Source organism: Hippocampus zosterae, chromosome 1, assembly GCF_025434085.1.
Source record: "Hippocampus zosterae strain Florida chromosome 1, ASM2543408v3, whole genome shotgun sequence".
NCBI lineage: Eukaryota > Metazoa > Chordata > Actinopteri > Syngnathiformes > Syngnathidae > Hippocampus > Hippocampus zosterae.
This window is the reverse complement of record NC_067451.1, coordinates 41,460,688-41,477,798: the sequence shown is the minus strand read 5'-3', so window position 1 is coordinate 41,477,798 and position 17,111 is coordinate 41,460,688.

The window sequence follows — 17,111 nt, the reverse complement described above, 5'->3', positions numbered from 1 at the left end:
CTCAACTCGGACTGAAAGTGCATTTAAAGCAATAAAAACTGAAAATGAGTGTCACGCCTAAACCAAAGGACTTATGCACACATTTCAACATGTATTTAGTTCAGGTTGACCTCCTGAAGCCTAAATGAACATTAATTTGACTACACAACTTATTCCTATGAAGATACATTCAAAGTAAAAAAACGGGCTCAACTCGGACTGAAAGTGCATTTAAAGCAATAAAAACTGAAAATGAGTGTCACGCCTAAACCAAAGGACTTATGCACACATTTCAACGTGTATTTAGTTCAGGTTGACCTCCTGAAGCCTAAATGAGCATTAATTTGACTACACAACTCATTCCTATGAAGGTACATTCAAAGTCACAAAACGTGCTCAACTAGGCCTGAAAGTGCATTTAAAGCAATAAAAACTCAAAATGAGTGTCACGCCTAAACCAAAGGACTTATGCACACATTTCAACATGTATTTAGTTCAGGTTGACCTCCTGAAGCCTAAATCACCATTAATTTGACTACACAACTTATTCCTATGAAGATACATTCAAAGTAAAAAAACGGGCTCAACTCGGACTGAAAGTGCATTTAAAGCAATAAAAACTGAAAATGAGTGTCACGCCTAAACCAAAGGACTTATGCACACATTTCAACATGTATTTAGTTCAGGTTGACCTCCTGAAGCCTAAATGAGCATTAATTTGACTACACAAATCATTCCTATGAAGGAACATTCAAAGTAAAAAAACGGGCTCAACTCGGACTGAAAGTGCATTTAAAGCAATAAAAACTGAAAATGAGTGTCACGCCTAAACCAAAGGACTTATGCACACATTTCAACATGTATTTAGTTCAGGTTGACCTCCTGAAGCCTAAATGAGCATTAATTTGACTACACAACTCATTCCTATGAAGGAACATTCAAAGTAAAAAAACGGGCTCAACTCGGACTGAAAGTGCATTTAAAGCAATAAAAACTCAAAATGAGTGTCACGCCTAAACCAAAGGACTTATGCACACATTTCAACATGTATTTAGTTCAGGTTGACCTCCTGAAGCCTAAATCACCATTAATTTGACTACACAACTTATTCCTATGAAGATACATTCAAAGTAAAAAAACGGGCTCAACTCGGACTGAAAGTGCATTTAAAGCAATAAAAACTGAAAATGAGTGTCACGCCTAAACCAAAGGACTTATGCACACATTTCAACGTGTATTTAGTTCAGGTTGACCTCCTGAAGCCTAAATGAGCATTAATTTGACTACACAACTCATTCCTATGAAGGTACATTCAAAGTAAAAAAACGGGCTCAACTCGGACTGAAAGTGCATTTAAAGCAATAAAAACTGAAAATGAGTGTCACGCCTAAACCAAAGGACTTATGCACACATTTCAACATGTATTTAGTTCAGGTTGACCTCCTGAAGCCTAAATGAGCATTAATTTGACTACACAAATCATTCCTATGAAGGAACATTCAAAGTAAAAAAACGGGCTCAACTCGGACTGAAAGTGCATTTAAAGCAATAAAAACTGAAAATGAGTGTCACGCCTAAACCAAAGGACTTATGCACACATTTCAACATGTATTTAGTTCAGGTTGACCTCCTGAAGCCTAAATGAGCATTAATTTGACTACACAACTCATTCCTATGAAGGAACATTCAAAGTAAAAAAACGGGCTCAACTCGGACTGAAAGTGCATTTAAAGCAATAAAAACTCAAAATGAGTGTCACGCCTAAACCAAAGGACTTATGCACACATTTCAACATGTATTTAGTTCAGGTTGACCTCCTGAAGCCTAAATCACCATTAATTTGACTACACAACTTATTCCTATGAAGATACATTCAAAGTAAAAAAACGGGCTCAACTCGGACTGAAAGTGCATTTAAAGCAATAAAAACTGAAAATGAGTGTCACGCCTAAACCAAAGGACTTATGCACACATTTCAACATGTATTTAGTTCAGGTTGACCTCCTGAAGCCTAAATGAGCATTAATTTGACTACACAAATCATTCCTATGAAGGAACATTCAAAGTAAAAAAACGGGCTCAACTCGGACTGAAAGTGCATTTAAAGCAATAAAAACTGAAAATGAGTGTCACGCCTAAACCAAAGGACTTATGCACACATTTCAACATGTATTTAGTTCAGGTTGACCTCCTGAAGCCTAAATGAGCATTAATTTGACTACACAACTCATTCCTATGAAGGAACATTCAAAGTAAAAAAACGGGCTCAACTCGGACTGAAAGTGCATTTAAAGCAATAAAAACTGAAAATGAGTGTCACGCCTAAACCAAAGGACTTATGCACACATTTCAACATGTATTTAGTTCAGGTTGACCTCCTGAAGCCTAAATGAGCATTAATTTGACTACACAACTCATTCCTATGAAGGTACATTCAAAGTCACAAAACGTGCTCAACTAGGCCTGAAAGTGCATTTAAAGCAATAAAAACTGAAAATGAGTGTCACGCCTAAACCAAAGGACTTATGCACACATTTCAACATGTATTTAGTTCAGGTTGACCTCCTGAAGCCTAAATGAGCATTAATTTGACTACACAACTTATTCCTATGAAGATACATTCAAAGTAAAAAAACGGGCTCAACTCGGACTGAAAGTGCATTTAAAGCAATAAAAACTGAAAATGAGTGTCACGCCTAAACCAAAGGACTTATGCACACATTTCAACATGTATTTAGTTCAGGTTGACCTCCTGAAGCCTAAATGAACATTAATTTGACTACACAACTCATTCCTATGAAGGTACATTCAAAGTCACAAAACGTGCTCAACTAGGCTTGAAAGTGCATTTAAAGCAATAAAAACTCAAAATGAGTGTCACGCCTAAACCAAAGGACTTATGCACACATTTCAACATGTATTTAGTTCAGGTTGACCTCCTGAAGCCTAAATCACCATTAATTTGACTACACAACTTATTCCTATGAAGATACATTCAAAGTAAAAAAACGGGCTCAACTCGGACTGAAAGTGCATTTAAAGCAATAAAAACTGAAAATGAGTGTCACGCCTAAACCAAAGGACTTATGCACACATTTCAACATGTATTTAGTTCAGGTTGACCTCCTGAAGCCTAAATGAACATTAATTTGACTACACAACTCATTCCTATGAAGGTACATTCAAAGTCACAAAACGTGCTCAACTAGGCTTGAAAGTGCATTTAAAGCAATAAAAACTCAAAATGAGTGTCACGCCTAAACCAAAGGACTTATGCACACATTTCAACATGTATTTAGTTCAGGTTGACCTCCTGAAGCCTAAATCACAATTAATTTGACTACACAACTTATTCCTATGAAGATACATTCAAAGTAAAAAAACGGGCTCAACTCGGACTGAAAGTGCATTTAAAGCAATAAAAACTGAAAATGAGTGTCACGCCTAAACCAAAGGACTTATGCACACATTTCAACATGTATTTAGTTCAGGTTGACGTCCTGAAGCCTAAATGAGCATTAATTTGACTACACAACTTATTCCTATGAAGATACATTCAAAGTAAAAAAACGTGCTCAACTAGGCCTGAAAGTGCATTTAAAGCAATAAAAACTGAAAATGAGTGTCACGCCTAAACCAAAGGACTTATGCACACATTTCAACATGTATTTAGTTCAGGTTGACCTCCTGAAGCCTAAATGAGCATTAATTTGACTACACAAATCATTCCTATGAAGGAACATTCAAAGTAAAAAAACGGGCTCAACTCGGACTGAAAGTGCATTTAAAGCAATAAAAACTGAAAATGAGTGTCACGCCTAAACCAAAGGACTTATGCACACATTTCAACATGTATTTAGTTCAGGTTGACGTCCTGAAGCCTAAATGAGCATTAATTTGACTACACAACTTATTCCTATGAAGATACATTCAAAGTAAAAAAACGTGCTCTACTCGGCCTGAAAATGCATTTAAAGCAATAAAAACTCAAAATGAGTGTCACGCCTAAACCAAAGGCCTTATGCACACATTTCAACATGTATTTAATTCAGGTTGACATTCTGAAGCCTAAATGAGCATTAATTTGACTACACAACTTATTCCTATGAAGATACATTCAAAGTAAAAAAACGGGCTCAACTCGGACTGAAAGTGCATTTAAAGCAATAAAAACTGAAAATGAGTGTCACGCCTAAACCAAAGGACTTATGCACACATTTCAACATGTATTTGGTTCACGTTGACATTCTGAAGCCTAAATGAGCATTAATTTGACTACACAACTTATTCCTATGAAGATACATTCAAAGTAAAAAAACGGGCTCAACTCGGACTGAAAGTGCATTTAAAGCAATAAAAACTGAAAATGAGTGTCACGCCTAAACCAAAAACTTATGCACACATTTCAACGTGTATTTAGTTCAGGTTGACCTCCTGAAGCCTAAATGAGCATTAATTTGACTACACAACTCATTCCTATGAAGGTACATTCAAAGTCACAAAACGTGCTCAACTAGGCCTGAAAGTGCATTTAAAGCAATAAAAACTCAAAATGAGTGTCACGCCTAAACCAAAGGACTTATGCACACATTTCAACATGTATTTAGTTCAGGTTGACCTCCTGAAGCCTAAATCACCATTAATTTGACTACACAACTTATTCCTATGAAGATACATTCAAAGTAAAAAAACGGGCTCAACTCGGACTGAAAGTGCATTTAAAGCAATAAAAACTGAAAATGAGTGTCACGCCTAAACCAAAGGACTTATGCACACATTTCAACATGTATTTAGTTCAGGTTGACCTCCTGAAGCCTAAATGAGCATTAATTTGACTACACAAATCATTCCTATGAAGGAACATTCAAAGTAAAAAAACGGGCTCAACTCGGACTGAAAGTGCATTTAAAGCAATAAAAACTGAAAATGAGTGTCACGCCTAAACCAAAGGACTTATGCACACATTTCAACATGTATTTAGTTCAGGTTGACCTCCTGAAGCCTAAATGAGCATTAATTTGACTACACAACTCATTCCTATGAAGGAACATTCAAAGTAAAAAAACGGGCTCAACTCGGACTGAAAGTGCATTTAAAGCAATAAAAACTGAAAATGAGTGTCACGCCTAAACCAAAGGACTTATGCACACATTTCAACATGTATTTAGTTCAGGTTGACCTCCTGAAGCCTAAATGAGCATTAATTTGATCACACAACTCATTCCTATGAAGATACATTCAAACTCAGAAACGTGCTCTACTCGGCCTGAAAATGCATTTCAAGCAATAAAAACTCAAAATGAGTGTCACGCCTAAACCAAAGGACTTATGCACACATTTCAACATGTATTTAGTTCAGGTTGACATTCTGAAGCCTAAATGAGCATTAATTTGACTACACAACTTATTCCTATGAAGATACATTCAAAGTAAAAAAACGGGCTCAACTCGGACTGAAAGTGCATTTAAAGCAATAAAAACTGAAAATGAGTGTCACGGCTAAACCAAAGGACTTATGCACACATTTCAACATGTATTTAGTTCAGGTTGACGTCCTGAAGCCTAAATGAGCATTAATTTGACTACACAACTCATTCCTATGAAGGTACATTCAAAGTCACAAAACGTGCTCAACTAGGCCTGAAAGTGCATTTAAAGCAATAAAAACTCAAAATGAGTGTCACGCCTAAACCAAAAGGACTTATGCACACATTTCAACATGTATTTAGTTCAGGTTGACCTCCTGAAGCCTAAATCACCATTAATTTGACTGCACAACTTATTCCTATGAAGATACATTCAAAGTAAAAAAACGGGCTCAACTCGGACTGAAAGTGCATTTAAAGCAATAAAAACTGAAAATGAGTGTCACGCCTAAACCAAAGGACTTATGCACACATTTCAACATGTATTTAGTTCAGGTTGACCTCCTGAAGCCTAAATCACCATTAATTTGACTGCACAACTTATTCCTATGAAGATACATTCAAAGTAAAAAAACGGGCTCAACTCGGACTGAAAGTGCATTTAAAGCAATAAAAACTGAAAATGAGTGTCACGCCTAAACCAAAGGACTTATGCACACATTTCAACATGTATTTAGTTCAGGTTGACCTCCTGAAGCCTAAATGAGCATTAATTTGACTACACAACTCATTCCTATGAAGGAACATTCAAAGTAAAAAAACGGGCTCAACTCGGACTGAAAGTGCATTTAAAGCAATAAAAACTGAAAATGAGTGTCACGCCTAAACCAAAGGACTTATGCACACATTTCAACATGTATTTAGTTCAGGTTGACCTCCTGAAGCCTAAATGAGCATTAATTTGACTACACAACTCATTCCTATGAAGGTACATTCAAAGTCACAAAACGTGCTCAACTAGGCCTGAAAGTGCATTTAAAGCAATAAAAACTCAAAATGAGTGTCACGCCTAAACCAAAGGACTTATGCACACATTTCAACATGTATTTAGTTCAGGTTGACCTCCTGAAGCCTAAATGAGCATTAATTTGACTACACAACTCATTCCTATGAAGGTACATTCAAAGTCACAAAACGTGCTCAACTCGGACTGAAAGTGCATTTAAAGCAATAAAAACTGAAAATGAGTGTCACGCCTAAACCAAAGGACTTATGCACACATTTCAACATGTATTTAATTCAGGTTGACGTCCTGAAGCCTAAATGAGCATTAATTTGACTACACAACTTATTCCTATGAAGATACATTCAAAGTAAAAAAACGTGTTCTACTCGGCCTGAAAATGCATTTAAAGCAATAAAAACTCAAATTGAGTGTCACACCTAAACCAAAGGACTTATGCACACATTTCAACATGTATTTAGTTCAGGTTGACCTCCAGAAGCCTAAATGAGCATTTATTTGACTACACAACTCATTCCTATGAAGGTACATTCAAAGTCACAAAACGTGCTCAACTAAGCCTGAAAGTGCATTTAAAGCAATAAAATCTCAAAATGAGTTTCACGCCTAAATCAAAGGACTTATGCACACATTTCAACATGTATTTAGTTTAGGTTGACCTCCTGAAGCATAAATGAGCATTAATTTGATCACACAACTCATTCCCATGAAGATACATTCAAAGTCAGTAAGTGCCCTGCTCTGTCTGAAAATGCATTTGAATCAATAAAAACTAAAATTGAGTGTCATGCCTAAACCAAAGGACGTCTGCACACATTTCAACGTCTAAAGTGTTGTTTCCGATGCGTGCTAGTGTATGTGTGCGTGCGTGTGTGAGAGTGTGTAGGTGTGTGCGTGTGTTTGTGTGTGTTTGTGTGGGTGCGTGCGTGTGTGTGTGTGCGTGTGTGTGTTGTGCGCACCCCCCCCCCCCCCCCAAAAAAAGTACTGTATTCGGATAAAAATGACGAATTACTCAGAGGTTTTAACTTTTGCTTGCACTTGATTTGTTCTGACACCGACGACGTCCACCAATGACAGCCCGAGTGGATCTAGCACACGTGGTGTGAGAGCAGGGGGAGGTGAAAAGATGCAAAGCCTAGGTGATTGGCTGTGCATCTTTCAGTCTTCCACGTGGGTTAGTCTTTGATCTTCAATCAGTGTCCAAATGTTGTTTACATGCGTAGCGTGTGCGGATGTGTGTGCCTCTCATGAGTTTGTGTGTGTGTTTGCGCGCGCGTGATCGTGTGCCCATACATGTGTGAGTGTTTCTTTGATCTAAATCATCGTTGGCGTGTTGTTTACGATACGTGCTCGTCTGTGCGTACGTTTGTGTGAGTGTGTGTGCGTGCGTTTGTGTGTGTGCTTGCTGCGTGCTGGCGCGCTCGGAAGCGTGTGTGTCACAGAGAAAGAGAGGGAGCGGGATCGCTGGCCTGTATGTACTCTATGTGAAACACACAGGACATTTGTAATTTCGTCCCTTTCACATTTTTTGGCTTTTTTAAAAATAAAACTTATTTTCATCAATGGTTCATAATGAGTGTCACGCCTAGACCAAATGACTTATGCACACATTTCAACATTTATTTAGTTCAGGTTGACCTCCTGAAGCCTAAATGAGCGTTAATTTGACCACACAACTCATTCCTATGAAGGAACATTCAAAGTAAAAAAACGGGCTCAACTCGGACTGAAAGTGCATTTAAAGCAATAAAAACTGAAAATGAGTGTCACGCCTAAACCAAAGGACTTATGCACACATTTCAACATGTATTTAGTTCAGGTTGACATTCTGAAGCCTAAATGAGCATTAATTTGATCACACAACTCTTTCCTATGAAGGAACATTCAAAGTAAAAAAACGGGCTCAACTCGGACTGAAAGTGCATTTAAAGCAATAAAAACTGAAAATGAGTGTCACGCCTAAACCAAAGGACTTATGCACACATTTCAACATGTACTTAGTTCAGGTTGACCTCCTGAAGCCTAAATCACCATTAATTTGACTACACAACTTATTCCTATGAAGGTACATTCAAAGTCACAAAACGTGCTCAACTAGGCCTGAAAGTGCATTTAAAGCAATAAAAACTCAAAATGAGTGTCACGCCTAAACCAAAGGACTTATGCACACATTTCAACATGTATTTAGTTCAGGTTGACCTCCTGAAGTCTAAATCACCATTAATTTGACTACACAACTTATTCCTATGAAGATACATTCAAAGTAAAAAAACGGGCTCAACTCGGACTGAAAGTGCATTTAAAGCAATAAAAACTGAAAATGAGTGTCACGCCTAAACCAAAGGACTTATGCACACATTTCAACATGTATTTAGTTCAGGTTGACCTCCTGAAGCCTAAATGAGCATTAATTTGACTACACAACTCATTCCTATGAAGGAACATTCAAAGTAAAAAAAACGGGCTCAACTAGGAGTGAAAGTGCATTTAAAGCAATAAAAACTGAAAATGAGTGTCACGCCTAAACCAAAGGACTTATGCACACATTTCAACATGTATTTAGTTCAGGTTGACCTCCTGAAGCCTAAATGAGCGTTAATTTGACCACACAACTCATTCCTATGAAGGAACATTCAAAGTAAAAAAACGGGCTCAACTCGGACTGAAAGTGCATTTAAAGCAATAAAAACTGAAAATGAGTGTCACGCCTAAACCAAAGGACTTATGCACACATTTCAACATGTATTTAGTTCAGGTTGACATTCTGAAGCCTAAATGAGCATTAATTTGACTACACAACTTATTCCTATGAAGGAACATTCAAAGTAAAAAAACGGGCTCAACTCGGACTGAAAGTGCATTTAAAGCAATAAAAACTGAAAATGAGTGTCACGCCTAAACCAAAGGACTTATGCACACATTTCAACATGTATTTAGTTCAGGTTGACGTCCTGAAGCCTAAATGAGCATTAATTTGACTACACAACTCATTCCTATGAAGGAACATTCAAAGTAAAAAAACGGGCTCAACTCGGACTGAAAGTGCATTTAAAGCAATAAAAACTGAAAATGAGTGTCACGCCTAAACCAAAGGACTTATGCACACATTTCAACATGTATTTAGTTCAGGTTGACCTCCTGAAGCCTAAATGAGCATTAATTTGATCACACAACTCATTCCTATGAAGATACATTCAAACTCAGAAACGTGCTCTACTCGGCCTGAAAATGCATTTCAAGCAATAAAAACTCAAAATGATTGTCACGCCTAAACCAAAGGACTTATGCACACATTTCAACATGTATTTAGTTCAGGTTGACATTCTGAAGCCTAAATGAGCATTAATTTGACTACACAACTTATTCCTATGAAGATACATTCAAAGTAAAAAAACGGGCTCAACTCGGACTGAAAGTGCATTTAAAGCAATAAAAACTGAAAATGAGTGTCACGGCTAAACCAAAGGACTTATGCACACATTTCAACATGTATTTAGTTCAGGTTGACGTCCTGAAGCCTAAATGAGCATTAATTTGACTACACAACTCATTCCTATGAAGGAACATTCAAAGTAAAAAAACGGGCTCAAATGGGACTGAAAGTGCATTTAAAGCAATAAAAACTCAAAATGAGTGTCACGCCTAAACCAAAGGACTTATGCACACATTTCAACATGTATTTAGTTCAGGTTGACCTCCTGAAGCCTAAATGAGCATTAATTTGACTACACAACTCATTCCTATGAAGGAACATTCAAAGTAAAAAAACGGGCTCAAATGGGACTGAAAGTGCATTTAAAGCAATAAAAACTGAAAATGAGTGTCACGCCTAAACCAAAGGACTTATGCACACATTTCAACATGTATTGAGTTCAGGTTGACCTCCTGAAGCCTAAATGAGCATTAATTTGACTACACAACTTATTCCTATGAAGATACATTCAAAGTACAAAAACGTGCTCTACTCGGCCTGAAAATGCATTTAAAGCAAGAAAAAATCAAAATGAGTGTCACACCTAAACCTACATTTAAAGTAAAAAAACGTGCTCTACTCGGCCTGAAAATGCATTTAAAGCAATAAAAACTCAAATTGAGTGTCACACCTAAACCAAAGGACTTATGCACACATTTCAACATGTATTTAGTTCAGGTTGACCTCCTGAAGCCTAAATGAGCATTAATTTGACTACACTAATCATTCCTATGAAGGAACATTCAAAGTAAAAAAACGGGCTTAACTCGGACTGAAAGTGCATTTAAAGCAATAAAAACTGAAAATGAGTGTCACGCCTAAACCAAAGGACTTATGCACACATTTCAACATGTATTTAGTTCAGGTTGACCTCCTGAAGCCTAAATGTGCATTAATTTGACTACACAACTCATTCCTATGAAGGAACATTCAAAGTAAAAAAACGGGCTCAACTCGGACTGAAAGTGCATTTAAAGCAATAAAAACTGAAAATGAGTGTCACGCCTAAACCAAAGGACTTATGCACACATTTCAACATGTATTGAGTTCAGGTTGACCTCCTGAAGCCTAAATGAGCATTAATTTGACTACACAACTTATTCCTATGAAGATACATTCAAAGTAAAAAAACGGGCTCAACTCGGACTGAAAGTGCATTTAAAGCAATAAAAACTGAAAATGAGTGTCACGCCTAAACCAAAGGACTTATGCACACATTTCAACATGTATTTAGTTCAGGTTGACCTCCTGAAGCCTAAATGAGCATTAATTTGACTACACAACTCATTCCTATGAAGGAACATTCAAAGTCAAAAAACGGGCTCAACTCGGCCTGAAAGTGCATTTAAAGCAATAAAAACTGAAAATGAGTGTCACGCCTAAACCAAAGGACTTATGCACACATTTCAACATGTACTTAGTTCAGGTTGACCTCCTGAAGCCTAAATCACCATTAATTTGACTACACAACTTATTCCTATGAAGGTACATTCAAAGTCACAAAACGTGCTCAACTAGGCCTGAAAGTGCATTTAAAGCAATAAAAACTCAAAATGAGTGTCACGCCTAAACCAAAGGACTTATGCACACATTTCAACATGTATTTAGTTCAGGTTGACCTCCTGAAGCCTAAATGAGCATTTATTTGACTACACAACTCATTCCTATGAAGAAACATTCAAAGTAAAAAAACGGGCTCAACTCGGACTGAAAGTGCATTTAAAGCAATAAAAACTGAAAATGAGTGTCACGCCAAAACCAAAGGACTTATGCACACATTTCAACATGTATTTAGTTCAGGTTGACCTCCTGAAGCCTAAATGAGCATTAATTTGACTACACAAATCATTCCTATGAAGGAACATTCAAAGTAAAAAAACGGGCTCAACTCGGACTGAAAGTGCATTTAAAGCAATAAAAACTGAAAATGAGTGTCACGCCTAAACCAAAGGACTTATGCACACATTTCAACATGTATTTAGTTCAGGTTGACCTCCTGAAGCCTAAATGAGCATTAATTTGACTACACAACTTATTCCTATGAAGATACATTCAAAGTAAAAAAACGGGCTCAACTCGGACTGAAAGTGCATTTAAAGCAATAAAAACTGAAAATGAGTGTCACGCCTAAACCAAAGGACTTATGCACACATTTCAACATGTATTTAGTTCAGGTTGACCTCCTGAAGCCTAAATGAACATTAATTTGACTACACAACTCATTCCTATGAAGGTACATTCAAAGTCACAAAACGTGCTCAACTAGGCTTGAAAGTGCATTTAAAGCAATAAAAACTCAAAATGAGTGTCACGCCTAAACCAAAGGACTTATGCACACATTTCAACATGTATTTAGTTCAGGTTGACCTCCTGAAGTCTAAATCACCATTAATTTGACTACACAACTTATTCCTATGAAGATACATTCAAAGTAAAAAAACGGGCTCAACTCGGACTGAAAGTGCATTTAAAGCAATAAAAACTGAAAATGAGTGTCACGCCTAAACCAAAGGACTTATGCACACATTTCAACATGTATTTAGTTCAGGTTGACCTCCTGAAGCCTAAATGAGCATTAATTTGACTACACAACTCATTCCTATGAAGGAACATTCAAAGTAAAAAAAACGGGCTCAACTAGGAGTGAAAGTGCATTTAAAGCAATAAAAACTGAAAATGAGTGTCACGCCTAAACCAAAGGACTTATGCACACATTTCAACATGTATTTAGTTCAGGTTGACCTCCTGAAGCCTAAATGAGCGTTAATTTGACCACACAACTCATTCCTATGAAGGAACATTCAAAGTAAAAAAACGGGCTCAACTCGGACTGAAAGTGCATTTAAAGCAATAAAAACTGAAAATGAGTGTCACGCCTAAACCAAAGGACTTATGCACACATTTCAACATGTATTTAGTTCAGGTTGACATTCTGAAGCCTAAATGAGCATTAATTTGACTACACAACTTATTCCTATGAAGGAACATTCAAAGTAAAAAAACGGGCTCAACTCGGACTGAAAGTGCATTTAAAGCAATAAAAACTGAAAATGAGTGTCACGCCTAAACCAAAGGACTTATGCACACATTTCAACATGTATTTAGTTCAGGTTGACCTCCTGAAGCCTAAATGTGCATTAATTTGACTACACAACTCATTCCTATGAAGGAACATTCAAAGTAAAAAAACGGGCTCAACTCGGACTGAAAGTGCATTTAAAGCAATAAAAACTGAAAATGAGTGTCACGCCTAAACCAAAGGACTTATGCACACATTTCAACATGTATTTAGTTCAGGTTGACCTCCTGAAGCCTAAATGAGCATTAATTTGACTACACAACTCATTCCTATGAAGGAACATTCAAAGTAAAAAAACGGGCTCAACTCGGACTGAAAGTGCATTTAAAGCAATAAAAACTCAAAATGAGTGTCACGCCTAAACCAAAGGACTTATGCACACATTTCAACATGTATTTAGTTCAGGTTGACCTCCTGAAGCCTAAATCACCATTAATTTGACTACACAACTTATTCCTATGAAGATACATTCAAAGTAAAAAAACGGGCTCAACTCGGACTGAAAGTGCATTTAAAGCAATAAAAACTGAAAATGAGTGTCACGCCTAAACCAAAGGACTTATGCACACATTTCAACGTGTATTTAGTTCAGGTTGACCTCCTGAAGCCTAAATGAGCATTAATTTGACTACACAACTCATTCCTATGAAGGTACATTCAAAGTAAAAAAACGGGCTCAACTCGGACTGAAAGTGCATTTAAAGCAATAAAAACTCAAAATGAGTGTCACGCCTAAACCAAAGGACTTATGCACACATTTCAACATGTATTTAGTTCAGGTTGACCTCCTGAAGCCTAAATGAACATTAATTTGACTACACAACTTATTCCTATGAAGATACATTCAAAGTAAAAAAACGGGCTCAACTCGGACTGAAAGTGCATTTAAAGCAATAAAAACTGAAAATGAGTGTCACGCCTAAACCAAAGGACTTATGCACACATTTCAACGTGTATTTAGTTCAGGTTGACCTCCTGAAGCCTAAATGAGCATTAATTTGACTACACAACTCATTCCTATGAAGGTACATTCAAAGTCACAAAACGTGCTCAACTAGGCCTGAAAGTGCATTTAAAGCAATAAAAACTCAAAATGAGTGTCACGCCTAAACCAAAGGACTTATGCACACATTTCAACATGTATTTAGTTCAGGTTGACCTCCTGAAGCCTAAATCACCATTAATTTGACTACACAACTTATTCCTATGAAGATACATTCAAAGTAAAAAAACGGGCTCAACTCGGACTGAAAGTGCATTTAAAGCAATAAAAACTGAAAATGAGTGTCACGCCTAAACCAAAGGACTTATGCACACATTTCAACATGTATTTAGTTCAGGTTGACCTCCTGAAGCCTAAATGAGCATTAATTTGACTACACAAATCATTCCTATGAAGGAACATTCAAAGTAAAAAAACGGGCTCAACTCGGACTGAAAGTGCATTTAAAGCAATAAAAACTGAAAATGAGTGTCACGCCTAAACCAAAGGACTTATGCACACATTTCAACATGTATTTAGTTCAGGTTGACCTCCTGAAGCCTAAATGAGCATTAATTTGACTACACAACTCATTCCTATGAAGGAACATTCAAAGTAAAAAAACGGGCTCAACTCGGACTGAAAGTGCATTTAAAGCAATAAAAACTCAAAATGAGTGTCACGCCTAAACCAAAGGACTTATGCACACATTTCAACATGTATTTAGTTCAGGTTGACCTCCTGAAGCCTAAATGAGCATTAATTTGACTACACAACTCATTCCTATGAAGGAACATTCAAAGTAAAAAAACGGGCTCAACTCGGACTGAAAGTGCATTTAAAGCAATAAAAACTGAAAATGAGTGTCACGCCTAAACCAAAGGACTTATGCACACATTTCAACATGTATTTAGTTCAGGTTGACATTCTGAAGCCTAAATGAGCATTAATTTGACTACACAACTTATTCCTATGAAGGAACATTCAAAGTAAAAAAACGGGCTCAACTCGGACTGAAAGTGCATTTAAAGCAATAAAAACTGAAAATGAGTGTCACGCCTAAACCAAAGGACTTATGCACACATTTCAACATGTATTTAGTTCAGGTTGACGTCCTGAAGCCTAAATGAGCATTAATTTGACTACACAACTCATTCCTATGAAGGAACATTCAAAGTAAAAAAACGGGCTCAACTCGGACTGAAAGTGCATTTAAAGCAATAAAAACTGAAAATGAGTGTCACGCCTAAACCAAAGGACTTATGCACACATTTCAACATGTATTTAGTTCAGGTTGACCTCCTGAAGCCTAAATGAGCATTAATTTGATCACACAACTCATTCCTATGAAGATACATTCAAACTCAGAAACGTGCTCTACTCGGCCTGAAAATGCATTTCAAGCAATAAAAACTCAAAATGATTGTCACGCCTAAACCAAAGGACTTATGCACACATTTCAACATGTATTTAGTTCAGGTTGACATTCTGAAGCCTAAATGAGCATTAATTTGACTACACAACTTATTCCTATGAAGATACATTCAAAGTAAAAAAACGGGCTCAACTCGGACTGAAAGTGCATTTAAAGCAATAAAAACTGAAAATGAGTGTCACGGCTAAACCAAAGGACTTATGCACACATTTCAACATGTATTTAGTTCAGGTTGACGTCCTGAAGCCTAAATGAGCATTAATTTGACTACACAACTCATTCCTATGAAGGAACATTCAAAGTAAAAAAACGGGCTCAAATGGGACTGAAAGTGCATTTAAAGCAATAAAAACTCAAAATGAGTGTCACGCCTAAACCAAAGGACTTATGCACACATTTCAACATGTATTTAGTTCAGGTTGACCTCCTGAAGCCTAAATGAGCATTAATTTGACTACACAACTCATTCCTATGAAGGAACATTCAAAGTAAAAAAACGGGCTCAAATGGGACTGAAAGTGCATTTAAAGCAATAAAAACTGAAAATGAGTGTCACGCCTAAACCAAAGGACTTATGCACACATTTCAACATGTATTGAGTTCAGGTTGACCTCCTGAAGCCTAAATGAGCATTAATTTGACTACACAACTTATTCCTATGAAGATACATTCAAAGTACAAAAACGTGCTCTACTCGGCCTGAAAATGCATTTAAAGCAAGAAAAAATCAAAATGAGTGTCACACCTAAACCTACATTTAAAGTAAAAAAACGTGCTCTACTCGGCCTGAAAATGCATTTAAAGCAATAAAAACTCAAATTGAGTGTCACACCTAAACCAAAGGACTTATGCACACATTTCAACATGTATTTAGTTCAGGTTGACCTCCTGAAGCCTAAATGAGCATTAATTTGACTACACAAATCATTCCTATGAAGGAACATTCAAAGTAAAAAAACGGGCTTAACTCGGACTGAAAGTGCATTTAAAGCAATAAAAACTGAAAATGAGTGTCACGCCTAAACCAAAGGACTTATGCACACATTTCAACATGTATTTAGTTCAGGTTGACCTCCTGAAGCCTAAATGTGCATTAATTTGACTACACAACTCATTCCTATGAAGGAACATTCAAAGTAAAAAAACGGGCTCAACTCGGACTGAAAGTGCATTTAAAGCAATAAAAACTGAAAATGAGTGTCACGCCTAAACCAAAGGACTTATGCACACATTTCAACATGTATTGAGTTCAGGTTGACCTCCTGAAGCCTAAATGAGCATTAATTTGACTACACAACTTATTCCTATGAAGATACATTCAAAGTAAAAAAACGGGCTCAACTCGGACTGAAAGTGCATTTAAAGCAATAAAAACTGAAAATGAGTGTCACGCCTAAACCAAAGGACTTATGCACACATTTCAACATGTATTTAGTTCAGGTTGACCTCCTGAAGCCTAAATGAGCATTAATTTGACTACACAACTCATTCCTATGAAGGAACATTCAAAGTCAAAAAACGGGCTCAACTCGGCCTGAAAGTGCATTTAAAGCAATAAAAACTGAAAATGAGTGTCACGCCTAAACCAAAGGACTTATGCACACATTTCAACATGTACTTAGTTCAGGTTGACCTCCTGAAGCCTAAATCACCATTAATTTGACTACACAACTTATTCCTATGAAGGTACATTCAAAGTCACAAAACGTGCTCAACTAGGCCTGAAAGTGCATTTAAAGCAATAAAAACTCAAAATGAGTGTCACGCCTAAACC